The sequence below is a fragment of the Neophocaena asiaeorientalis genome, unplaced genomic scaffold (assembly GCF_003031525.2).
Source record: "Neophocaena asiaeorientalis asiaeorientalis breed wild unplaced genomic scaffold, Neophocaena_asiaeorientalis_V1.1 scaffold46, whole genome shotgun sequence".
Taxonomy (NCBI): Eukaryota; Metazoa; Chordata; class Mammalia; order Artiodactyla; family Phocoenidae; genus Neophocaena; species Neophocaena asiaeorientalis.
In genome coordinates this window covers 11,276,127-11,289,605 of record NW_020175393.1, presented here as the reverse complement: position 1 = coordinate 11,289,605, position 13,479 = coordinate 11,276,127, and the positions used below count along the sequence as shown (strand labels likewise).

General features: G+C 36.9%; 1 protein-coding gene across 3 annotated transcripts in view; it reads left to right on the top strand.

Annotated features, from left to right (window-relative positions):
* Positions 1-13,479, top strand: part of SUPT3H (SPT3 homolog, SAGA and STAGA complex component) — a 443,936-nt gene that overhangs the window by 161,351 nt on the left and 269,106 nt on the right. The window lies entirely within an intron of this gene.

The following is a 13,479-nucleotide window of genomic DNA, read 5'->3' as shown; positions in this document are numbered from 1 at the left end:
CAAGGACTGTTAACCACTAAATATATCACAGTAACCCCATTTCATCCTTCCCTTAGCTGGATTCTAAAACTGCCTGTGACCACTTCAAAGTCACCTAGCAAGAGGAAACTGTGATGGATGGAAGTTAGTATGGAAAGAGACAGCTTTCTTAACTGACTATAGTGAAAATACTTTATTTTTGTTGATTTTTAAAGTAGAATCATATGACCATGTATCTTAGATCTCACCAGGCCCAGGGAAATAGTTGATACAAACAAGCTTAATTTCGTTAACTTCATGGTAAATCTACTCATGTATGTTTGTTAAGTGTGTTTGTAAGATAAACTTGAAAATTATTATGGGATCAAGAAGACACAATGCAGATAGACAAAACAATATGAGTTCATTAATATGGCATTGTGAAGTAGTAAGAGCTTTTTTTCACTATTTACATATCTATATATATACATATATATAGTTTGCTGAATAAGCTATGTTAAGACCTCTGACTTGATTTTTTAATTTAAATCAAGTATTTATTTTAGGTCTAGTCTTTACTCAGCCTTAGGTTGGAGTTCTGTGGGATTACAAATATAATTCTTGTCTTTAGGGAGTTTATAAGTCCTATTGGACTAATATACTCATGTGGAATAATTTAAGAGTAATTTACAACACTATGATAATTATACCTAATAACTGCGTGTATTGTTTATGAGAATCATGTTATTCTCACAACTCTCTGAGCTACCCTGAGAAAAGAAAGTTGTTTTATAGCTGCAGAAACAGAATCAACAAATAAATCTTGGAGCTAGGATCAGGATCCATATTATTTGCCTCTTTGTCTTTTTTTCTTAATTAAAAAAAAATCTTTTCCCTCTTTTTGTAAATAATGAAACACTTCTTATAGTACTCTGTTTCATAAAGTATAATTGTACTGTGTTCGTTTCCTAGGGCTGCTGGCAACAAAGTATCACAAACTGGGTGGCTTAAAAGAAGATACATTTAGGGCTTTCCTGGTGGCACAGTGGTTGAGAGTCTGCCTGCTGATGCAGGGGACACACGGGTTCGTGCCCCCGTCCGGGAAGATCCCACATGCCGCGGAGCGGCTAGGCCCGTGAGCCGTGGCCACTGAGCCTGCGCGTCCGGAGCCTGTGCTCCACAATGGGAGAGGCCACAACAGTGAGAGGCCCGCATACTGCACAAAAAAAAAAGAAGATACATTTATTGTCTCATAGTTCTGGAGGCTAGAAGTCTTAAATCAAGGTGTCAGTAGGCTTGGTTTTTTTCTGAAAGCTCTGGGGGAGAATCTGTCCCATGCTTCTCTTCTGGTTTCTGGTGATTCTAGCTGGCAACCGTTGGGACTTGGGGGTTTTAGATGAATCACATCACCTCTGCCCCCATCTTCACATGGTGTTCTCTCCATGTCTCTGTGTCTTCACGTGGTCATTGTTTTAGTAGGACAATAGTCGTATTGGATTTGGGGCCCACCCTACTGCAGTATGACCTCATCTTCACTAATAACATGGATAATGACCCTATTTCCAAATAAGGTCACATTACACGGTACAGGGGATTAGGACTTCATCTTATCTTTGCACAATGCAATATACCTGGACAGATTATTTTTGTTTGAAAAATCTCATTTCCCTGTTTGAAATTCTGTCGATAGAAAATTAAAACAATTCTGAATTTGGCCATAGAAGCCACATTACTTTAAGCGAACCCTTAACCTCTTGCTGTACAGGGATAAAACCGTGTTGTGTCTGACTTACAGTGTGCCTTTGAGAATCAAGTGAGATGATACTTTAAAAATGATACTACTTGAGGCCTTCCCTTGTAGTGCAGTGATTAAGAATCCACCTGCCAACGCAGGGGACACGGGTTCCAGCCCTGGTCCGGAAAGATCCCACATTCTGCGGAGCAGCTAAGCCCGCGTGCCACAACTACTAAAGCCTGCGCGTCTAGAGTCTGTGCTCCGCAACAAGAGAAGCCACCACAATGAGAAGCTGGCACCACAACGAAGAGTAGCCCCTGCTCGCCATAACTAGCAAAAGCCCGTGTGCAGCAACAAACGTCCAACGCAGCCAAAAATAAATAAATAAATTTATTTTTAAAAAATGATACTACTTGATTTTTCCAAGGAGATATTAAGCACCTTTTATTTTATTGAGGCTTTAGCTTGATACGTAGTTATCGAAAAGTTAGTTTCTACATAAAGCCCTTTTCAAAGTGTTCCTTGTAGGTTAGGATTAGAGTTATTAATGAGGAACATTGGGGTGCATATATCTTTTTGAATTAGTTTTTATCTTTTCTGGATGTATGCCTAGGAGTGGGATTGCTGGATAATATGGTAGTTCTATTTTTAGTTTTTTAAGGAACCTCCATACTCTTCTCCATAGTGGCTGCACCAATTTGCATTCCCACCAACAGTGCAAGAGGGTTCCCTTTTCTCCACACCCTCTCCAGCATTTCTTGTTTGTAGACTTTTTAATGATGGCCATTCTGACAGGTGTGAAGTGATACCTCATTGTGGTCTTAATTTGCATTTCTCTAATAATTAGTGGTGCTGAGCATCTTTTCATGTGCCTGTTGGCCATCTGTGTGTCTCCTTTGGAAAAATATCTATTTAGGTCTTTTGCCACTATTTATAATAGCCAAGACATGGAAACAATGGAAGTCCAACAACAGACAATTGGTTTAAGAAGTTGTGAGATACACACACATACACACACGCACACACACACACACACACACACACACACACACACTGTGTTCTTCAGCCATAAAAAAGAATGAAATATTGCCATTTGCAGGAACATGGGTGGACTTAGAAAATATCATACTAAGTAAGTCAGACAGAGAAATACAAATGTTATATGATAGTTCTTGCAGGTGGAATCTAAAAAGTAATACAAATGAATTTACATACAAAACAGAAATAGTCTCACAGATATAGAAAACAAACTTATTGTTACCAAAGGGGAAGTGAAGGGGGAGAGCTAAATTAGGAGTATGGGATTAGCAAACTACTATACATAAAATAGATAAGCAACAAGGATTTACTGTATAGCACAGGGAAATATATTCAACATCTTATAATTACCTATAATGGAAAATAATCTGAAAATAAATATATTTATAACTGAATCGCTTTGCTGTACACCTGAGACTAACACAATTGTAAGTCAACTATACTTCAATTTAAAAAGGAAGAATTAGTAATGAAGACAGTTTTAGTGGTATTATGACTTGACAGTTTTTGAAAGAATTTTGCATGACAGTTGTGGAACTACTTTAGATACATAAACGTGTACACTGTATAAAGTAATCAAAAAAGGATGTTTGGAGGATTCCTTATTAAGTAATCCATTTTATTTTATTTGATAAAGAAGAATGCAGAGGTTAGAAAATAAATGTAGATCAGAGTTTCGGAAAAGTGACTGTTAGGGCTTGAAATTATAAAATAATTATATTAAATAGTTTTAAAAAGTTATAATTTTAGATATCTACATTTTAGAATGCTGGTCTTGACCTAGAACAGTGATTCTCATCCTTGACTAAATATTAGATTCACCTAAAAAGCTTTTTAAAAATATCGTTGCCTGGGCCCTACCCAAACCAACTGAATCAGAACACCCTGGGGATGGAGTTCTGGTATTGATAGGTTTTTCAGATCTTTAGGTAATTCTGACGTGCAGCCAGGTTTGAGGATGACTAATCCGGAATGAGGGAATTTCACTTATAATACATTATAAGTAAAATGTTAAATTGTATGTTTATTTTTGGAAACTGATTTTAATTACTGCATTTTAAAATAATATGACATTTTAAAGTATAAAAATTGACATTACTTTTTCTGAGTCATATGTTGTTAAGCCTTTTAAATTATTACGACATTATTAAAACTCCTTTCTGAAAACAATGTTATATATAAACATAATAGAATTGAATAATAATCCTTTGAAGGTGAAAGAAGGAAAAATGAAGGTTTCATCATTGTTTATAACAGAAAAAAAATTTACTTTTGCCAGCTAATTGCATTTTCATTGAAAATTATTAGAAGTGGAATTCCATTTACTTATTAGTGTTCTCTGATCAAATCAGCAGAGATCAAGGATATATGGTGATGGTGGTTAAATTCTTTGCACTTGTATCTTGATTTCAACATATTTTTCAGAATCCTGTGTTATTTTTTCACCAGTACTGTAGAAATTATGGTATTAAAAAGTCACAGAGGGGAGTTCCCTGGCAGTCCAGTGGTTAGGACTCGGTGCTTTCACTGCCGTGGGCCAGGATTCAGTCCCTGACATCTTGCAAGCCATGTGGAGTGGTCAAAACAAAGTCACAGAATTACTTATTACATTTTTAATCAAAAAAATTACAAATTATTCTTTCAAGTTAGTTATTCCAAAAATCTTTCTGATCAAAAGTCAAAAAATTCATTATTTTAATATATATAGTAGTGAAGTCCTAGATACTTTTTTATGATACGTATATTTTTTTTCTCACACTTGTTTGTAACCCTGTCATGGAATTGGAGCACTAAAAAAAAAACTTGCTTCTTGTCATGCTCATAAAATTGCTAATATTTTATTTGGATTGATGTATGGATACTGCAAAGCTGCATTGATTTAAACATTTCTAAAAGCAGAGATCCCAGAAACTTTCTTTTTTTAATAAATTTATTTTATTTACTTTATTTTCGGCTGCGTTGGGTCTTTGTTGCTGCACGCGGGCTTTCTCTAGTTGTTGTGAGGTGGGCTGCTGTTCTTTGTGGTGCGCGGGCTTCTCATTGCAGTGGCTTCTCTTGTGGAGCACAGGCTCCAGGCACACAGGCTCAATAGTTGTGGCACACGGACTTCAGTAGTTGTGGCTCCTGGGCTTCAGTAGTTGTGGCTCACGGGCTGTAGAGCTCAGGCTCAGTAGTTGTGGTGCATGGGCTTAGTTGCTTTGCAGCATGTGGGATCTTCCCGGACCAGGGCTCGAACCCGTGTCCCCTGCATTGGCAGGCGGATTCCTAACCACTGCGCCACCAGGGAAGCCCCCAGAAACTTTTTGAAATCAATCTTTATCATGTGAGTAGCAGAACAGAAAAGGGAAAGGAAAGGGAGATAGCGTTTTGAAATGTGTGTCAGTCATTGAGCCTGTGCCTTTAAATGTGGTAATAAAGGTTGTCCAGAGAAGTGTTTGCATTGAGCCTTTTGACCATTCTTGAACTCAGGAAGGATACAACAGTTTTGTTAGTTAAAAAGCACTATACAAATGTTGAGGATGTCTGCATGACATTAGGGGATTGAAATCATTTTGTCATCCTGTGATAAGAGCAAGACCAGGTGGCTCTATTCTGTGGCTTAGGATGTGGGTTTCTTTGGCTGTGCTAGTCTCAGACACTGAGGGAAACAAGTTACATATGCAAAAGGAGCTGTTTTTTTATGGTACATGTAGCTTGGTAATATAATTATTGGCCATGGGATCTGTTTTATTGACCATTTCATGACAAGCTATGTTCTATTTTGTTTTTTTGGCTACAGTGTAGATAGGTCATGCTGAGGAATTATGAATATATTGTTTAAGATAGAAAAACTGAGTTTGGCTTTCTTATTGTATTTGAATGTCAGATGAATTCTTTGCTGTAATGTATATTTTGAAAATGAAGATTGCCCAGTTGAGGGTAGAATGGCCTCTGATGTTTAAGGCAACTTTTTTTCATGCTCTTCAGCAGAATGCCTCATACTGGCCTCTAGCTGACTTCATTGCCCCAATTCATAGTGACCCTAGGATCTCAGTCTTGTCCCTTAGTCTTTCTTTTGTTTTAATTTGCTTTTATTCATTGAAAAACAACATTCTCAATCACTCATTTGTAATGCAAAATCTACTTACTATTTATGAGAAATTTATGGTTCAACCTATATATTAACTCCGGCAGTCATCTTTGAACCTCCATTTCCTTATCTTACTATAAACTAGCACGTGGACTGGAAGAGGCATTTTTCCCCTTTGGAGTTTTTCCCCTTTGGAGTAAGTGAGATGGATATTGAATCCTAGGGGAATAAATAGTCAAGATTTCAAAGTCCCTCTTCTTTCCAGACTCATCCTTTTCCCTCCATCCCTGTGCCTAAAATATATCCATTTAAATTTTACCTATTGGGCTTTGATGTAAGATTTCAGTTAAGGGCAAGATTCTAGCTGCTTAAAAAAGAAAAGTAGTTTTAAGTCACTGGGCTTGGTCTTTTCTTTTCCTCCCTTCTTCACTATTTCCTCAAAATAAGTCTGTTATTTTAAGGTTATTCTAAATATGAGGATGAAATCAAATTGAATTTTCTAGAAATTTAACTTATGTGATGGATACACTCTTCCATATCGTGTTAACAACAAGTAGATGAATTATATAGAGGATTTTTATGTTTACAAGTCATTGTCTGAGTACATTTTGTATGGTGAAGGATGATTCATGGAATTACATGGTTAGACAGGGTGGGGTTATAGAAAAATCCCCATCTCATGTTAGTACAAAAAACTAGACCTAATGGAGTGAGTGAACTTTTAAAACCTATTTTAATTATGGAACTATGGACTTGGCAAGTCAAACAATATAGTACTTTGTGAATGTTTAGCAATAATTTTTGACCTGTCTCTGGTAACACAAATATACACAGTCGTTTTCCATTTAATGTTGAGCAATGTATTATAGTTCCTACGAAGGTTTAGTCATCAGTTTTCTCTTTATTATTCCATTACTTATTATACTTTATTATCTAAAGTTGTTTAATGAACAAGTTTAATGAGAAATATAGTCTAATGTCTATCTCTTGTCCCTATTAAAGTGACTAATTCTTTTGTCCCGATTAATGTCCTTATTAATGAGGCAATTCATTCAAAAAATTTTATTGTATACCTACCATGCCTGAGGCAGTGTTCTAGCCACTGGGGCTGCAGTTGTGAACAAGATGAAGTTTCTGTTTTCATGAAGCTCACATTCTAGTTGCAGAGATAGACAGCAAGTAAGTAGATATATGATATATCTGATACTGATAACTCCTAGAAAGAATAATTAAAGCAGGCTAAGGGAATACCATATAATAGAAGTGAATATTTTCAATATGATGGCCAAGAAAGGCCAATCTGAAAGATGATATTTGAGCAGAGATATGAATGGAGTTATGCCAATATTTGGGGAAGGAGCAATTCCCATCTTAGGGAATAGTGAAGGTAAGAGCTTTTAAGTGGGAACATATTTTGACTCTTCAAGGAACAGTGAGAGGGCTGTTTGGTAAGGGCAGAAGGAATTTGGTAGATAAGGGCAAAGAAGCCAGACCTTGCAGGCCATGACCAGGAGTAATGATTTTATTTAAATATATGTTTTTTAATTGGAGGACTTTGATTAGGGGAGGGATGTGTTTGTTTTAAAAGACTCAGTCTAACTGTGGAGGAAGGACATTAGGTGGGACAAAGGTGTAAGCAGAAAAGCCAGGTAGGAGGCTATTGTAGTAGCCCAGGCTGGAGATGATGGTAGCTTGAAATAGGGCAGTAACATTTGGAGATTTGAAAAGTGGTCAATTTCTAGAAATATTTTGAAGGTAGTTGGCAAGATATACTAATAGATCAGATGTGGGGTGTAAGAAAAAAAGAGTTGATTCTAAGACTGAAGAATTGGGTGAATGAATATCTATAGTCACAGTAGTACATGGGAAAGAGAATTGGAAGTTTAAGATGTTCAGAAAGCACGTCGTGTGCTAACAGTTTGGGGTGAGTACATAAATAAAGGTGGGAGACCCCTTTAACTTAAGAGCATTGACTCTGACATGGGCAAACTCAGATATCACTCCAAAAGAGTTAGTTCTGCTATAATGCACCATAACATATATGGTGCTAAAAAAATCATCGTGCTATGCAAAATCACACAGCGAAAGCCACAGGACTTAGGAGAAAATGAGATTATGGCATAATATTCAAAACCTTGTCAGTGATATGTTTAAAAAATTTTAAATGTTAAATGGTTAACAACGAAATACTGCAAGACATTTGACACTTTACGTTGCAAAATACGTTATTCCCTCGTGGGAGTGGCTGTGGAAAGGGTTGCAAGATTGTGAGTTTCTTGGAGTGATGGAAGGAAGCTTACTGAAATCTAAAGGGAAGTTGTGACACCAGATGTGAGCGGATGTGATTCACACCTCACATGGTGAACTGGTAGCTGGTAGATAAATGTTTGAGGCATGTACTTTTGGCATATTCCTCCGTGGCCTTGTGTAATGGGGTGCAGTTTTCTGCATTTACCTTATGTTTCTTGTGGATGCACTTGCTCACAAGCAAACACAAAATGTGAGTTATATTCACACTGTTCCCTACTATATCAATTGCATTGGAATCAGTTTACATTTTCAAAATTAAGTGTTAGAGCAGAACTAACTGTACCATCTAGTGACCTTTGGCACTTTGCATAACCTCTCAGAGCCTTGATTTCCTCATATGTAAAACAGGGATAATAGTATTGAACTTTAGTAGGGTTTGGGAGAGGGTTAAATGAACGTATACATGTAAGTTTAGAGTAGAATATGGTATATATTTGTTAAAAATGAAGCACTTTCCTAAAACCTCTGTGTAGAAATTGTGCTATCTGAGGAAACTAAAAATGTAAAAAGATATGTTTTTGTGATTTTTATTTCTCTAGTTAGGCAAAGATGTAGGAGTATAGATTTAGCTATTTATAGGTGGTTTAAGCCTATGCCGGTAATTCAGTTGCTATCAGTAATAATGCCATGCTTTACTATGGGACTACATGGTAGAAAGTTAGTGTGTGATTATTGCTTAATTTTCTCTATAATGATACATTTCTTCATTAAAATAGCATATTTGTTTAACTGCTAACTAACTGACACGATTTCTTTCATCTTCTTTTCTTTTTCCCTTTACTTCCAGTGTCTCAGTTGAGGACTTAATCTTTCATCTTTAGTGTTATCATAACGGAATTGGGTTCTTCTGTCTTCTGCCTCTTTCCCTGTCCCTGGTACTAAGATGTACCTTCTTCCTCCATTGCCCCAATTCATCCGTCCTCCATACTGCTGATAAAGTGACAAAATGATAAGGCCACTGCCTTGCTCAGAATTCTCTCCTCACCTTCAAGCCATCTCTTCCTATGACACCATACGCTGCAGCCATCCTGGATGATCTAGTCCTTGGCCTGTGTTGCTGGAGATGTCTGGAGTGTATCTGTCTGTTCCAGTCCCATCCACCCTTATGTACATCTCATACAACAATTACACTACATAATAATTCTTTTCTACTTTATGGCCTCATAGAAGTCTAAGCCTTTTGTTTTCAGAGATTTTGATTTCTTGTTATCTCTTGGGTCTAGCACATAGTAGATGTTTGATAAATATTAGGGAATTAAGTGAAGGAAAGAAGGAACAAGCATGTAGTCAAATGTAAATTAAGATTTTAAAACTTGAACACCTGGGTTCAATGTTAGTAAGTTATTCACATCAGCTTTTATTGGTTCATTGTCTAACTTAACTTCAGATTCCTTTATTTTCTACAACCACGACAAAGTATTTTAAATATCTTAGCAGTATAATGTAGTGGTTAAGAAAACAGTCTCTGGCCAGACTGCCTTGGGTAGATTCCTAGCTCAGCCACTTACTAGCTTGATGACCTTAGGCAATTTACCAAACTTCTCAGTGCCATAGTTTCTTGATCTGTAAAATGAGCATAATAATAGCATTTACCTCATAGGCTTATTGTGATGATTAAATGAACTGCGAGTTGAAAAGTGTTTAGAATTGTAGCTGTTTAGAATGTAAGTCATTCCTACTGTTCTCAGTTATTATGAACTGTCCTGAGAACAGATGCTCCTTTGCCTTTCCTCTCTAGGTACTAGGTTCCTCAAGACATTTTATTTTCTGGCTTTTCCAAGGCTTCAAGGCAAGCTCTGGCAGGCTTTTCACCAGCTCTTTCTCAGCCAAGGGTTCCAGATGGTATAATTTGCTGTTAAGATTCAAGGACTTTTTCCCTTCTTTCACTGGAGAGCATCTTTCCTCCTGCCCTTCTTTTGATTTGATACATTTATATGTTGGGATTTGATTATCACTGTAGTGTTGGCTAACACCTCTATCACCTTGAATAATTATTATTATTTTGTGTGTGTGGTGAGAACAGTTAAGGTCTAAGTTCTTAGCAAGTTTGAGGTCTGTAATACAGTACTGTTGCCTGTAATCACTATGCTGTGCATTTGATGATATCTACTAATTGAAAGTTTGTACCCTTAAACAATATCTCCCCAGTTCCCCTACCCTATACTCTTAAAGTACATCTCCCCAATTCCCCCACCCAAAGCCCCTGGGAATCACCTACTCTATTTTTACAAGTTTAACCTTTTTACATTTCACGTATTGATAATATTATATAATATTTGTCTCTGTGTCAGACTTACTTCATTTAGCCTAATACCCTCAAGGTCCATCCAGAACCACCAACGACAGGAATTCTTTCTTTCTCACAGCTGGATAATATTCCATTGTAATATATGCACCACATCTTCTTTATTCATTCATCCATTGAAAGGCACTTGGTTTGTTTCCATATCTTGGCTATTGTGAATAATACTGCAATAAACACAGGAGAGCAGATACCTCTTCAAGATCCTGCTTTTGTTTTCTTTGGATACATATCCAAAACTGGGATTACTGGATCATATAGATGATGGTTCTATTTTTAATTTTTGGAGGAACCTCTATACTATATTCCATAGTGGCTGCACCAGTTTACATTCTCACCAACAGTGTACTAGGATTCCCTTTACTCTACACCCTTGCCAACACTTTTTATCTCTTGTCTTCTTGATGATGCCATTCTAACAGGTGTGAGGTGCTATCTCATTGTGGTTTTGATTTGCATTTCTATGATGATTACTAATGTTGAGCATCTTTGCATGTACCTGTTGGCCATTTGCGTGTCTTCTTTGGGACTAAATGTTTGTTAAGTTTCTCTGTTCTTTTAAAAATCAGATTGTTTCTGTTTGTTATTGGATTGTACACATTCTTTGTATATTTGTATACCCCTTATCTGATATATGATTTGTAAATATTTTCTCCCATTCTGTAGGTAGCCTTTTCATTTTATTGCTTTTAGTATTTCTTATAAGGCAGATCTGCTAGCAACACATTTTCTCAGTCTTTGTTTATCTGGAGACGTCTTTATGAAAAATAGTTTTACTGGCTATAGAATTCTTGGTTGATGATCTTTTTTCTTTTAGCACTTTGAACATGGCATTCCATTGCTTCTTGGCTTCATTGTTTTTTTATGCGAAGTCAGCTGTTAATATTGTATGGAACTACTCATTTCTCTTTTGGTGCTTCTAAGATTTTCTCTGTCTTTGGCATATAAAATGTATAGCTATGAATCTCTTTGAGTTTATTCTGTGTGGAGTTTGTTGAGATTGGATGTATTGGTTAATGTTTTTTTATCATTTGGTTTTCAGGCATTATTATTTTAAATATTTTTGTCTTCTGCGTTTTCTCTAACAACTTATGGTACTCTTTATATAGTTATATTGGTATACTTAAGGTGCTCTGAGGTTCTGTTAATTTTTTTTCAATCATTTTTCCTTTTTTTTTCAGAATGGATAGGTCTAATTCAAATTCACTGAATCTTTCTTTTGAGAGCTCAGATCTGCTGTTGAATCCCTCTGGTGAATTATTCATTTCAATTATTGTACTTATCAACACCAGAATTTCCACTGTTTATTAAGTAATATTGCCTTGTAATATTCTATTTAGTAGATCATTGTTGTCATACTTTAGTTCTTTAAACATGGTGAAGCATGTGTAGTTCTTTGAATGTATTTATAATAGGTCTTTTGACATCTTTTATCTGTTAAATCCAACATTCAGAGGTAGCTTCAATTGATTACATTTTTCCTGAGTCAGTAGGTTACACTTCCTTGTTTCTTCATATGTCTCATAATTTCTTTTTGTTGAATACTGGACATGTTAGATAATATTGCATAGCAATTTCAGATTCTGAGTTTTTTCTCCTGAGGTTTGTTCTCTTTTTTTGTGTGTTTGGTAATTAGCTAGACTGAACCTTCACCCAAACTGTATGGCCACTGATCTCTCTGTTTAACTTTTTTTTTTTTTTAACTCTCTTTAATTTTAAGCCTGGCTCCCTAGGTGTTTTCCTCTGTTTCTACTTAGCTTCATCATCTTCAGTCAGCTATTGGTCAGAGATTGTGATCAAATAGTTTGAGCCAGTAAGGCTTCCTCTGTCTACTTATTGATCTTTTCGTGGTTTGGGGGGTACAAATTTCATGCTGTTTTAAAGTTTCTCCTGGCTCTTATTTTCTGTTGGGCTCTCTTGTGTCTCCTCTGTGTGTTATTTTAGGTTCTGTCTTCTAAGGATGTATGAGTGGCTTGCACCACTCCATTTTCTGCTGTGCATATATCACCCTCAGTCAGTTTAACACACTTGTTGATCTCATCTAGCCCCATGGCTGTCTCACCTTACAGAATTACCTATTAAATTCCTTGCTTGCGGGCTTCCCTGGTGGCGCAGTGGTTGAGAGTCCGCCTGCCGATGCAGGGGACACGGGTTCGTGCCCCGGTCTGGGAAGATCCCACATGCCGCGGAGCAGCTGGGTCCGTGAGCCATGGCCGCTGAGCCTGCGCATCCGGAGCCTGTGCTCCGCAACGAGAGAGGCCACAACAGTGAGAGGCCCGCATACCACACACACACACACAAAATTCCTTGCTTGCCTGACAGTCTGTTGCTTGCCTGAAAAAGAACAATACTTCAAACTAGTGGAGGCAGTGGCCTTCCCTCTTCATGTGCCACTAAAATCACCATTTTCACTGACAACATTTTAAATCCAGTGAGCTCCTCTTCAACAGCAGCAGGTGAACTTCCAGTTATTCATCTTGTCTTGCCCTAATTGAACTACTGCGTATACAGAGCTGAGAGCTTGTCAGAACCCTCAGGAAAATCACCACAGGCTTGTGCTTTTCTTACTTATAGTTCAGTGAGTTTTATGAATAACCACTTCTCAGTTTGTTGTGAACCTATGGTCAATGTTCTGAGTGCTGAAATGGTTGTTTTCGATGCTTCGGTTAAGCTGTATAATTATATCAGGAATGGCAGAAGACTTGTCCTCCCATCACGAAGGAGTGAATCTGCATTAGCTTTTTAACCAAGTATGTGGTGCAATTTATTTTCAGACCTAAAATGATTCAAATATGATAGATAATCTGAAATTCAGGTTTGTGGGTCTGTCCTCTCCTGCTCTCTGAATATTCTATATTGGAAAGAAAATTTCCACTAGGGAAGAAAGGAGTCTATTAATTCACATTTCAAAACACTTTTTGAAGTTAGGACTGCAAGAGACTAAATATCTGTGTTGAAGATCTGAACAAGTTGTATGGAGTATTAGCAAGAAGAAAAGATGTTTGTGTCAAATCATTTGTTCCTCAAATTTAGAACGTTTATACTGCCTCCTCGATCTAAGTGAGT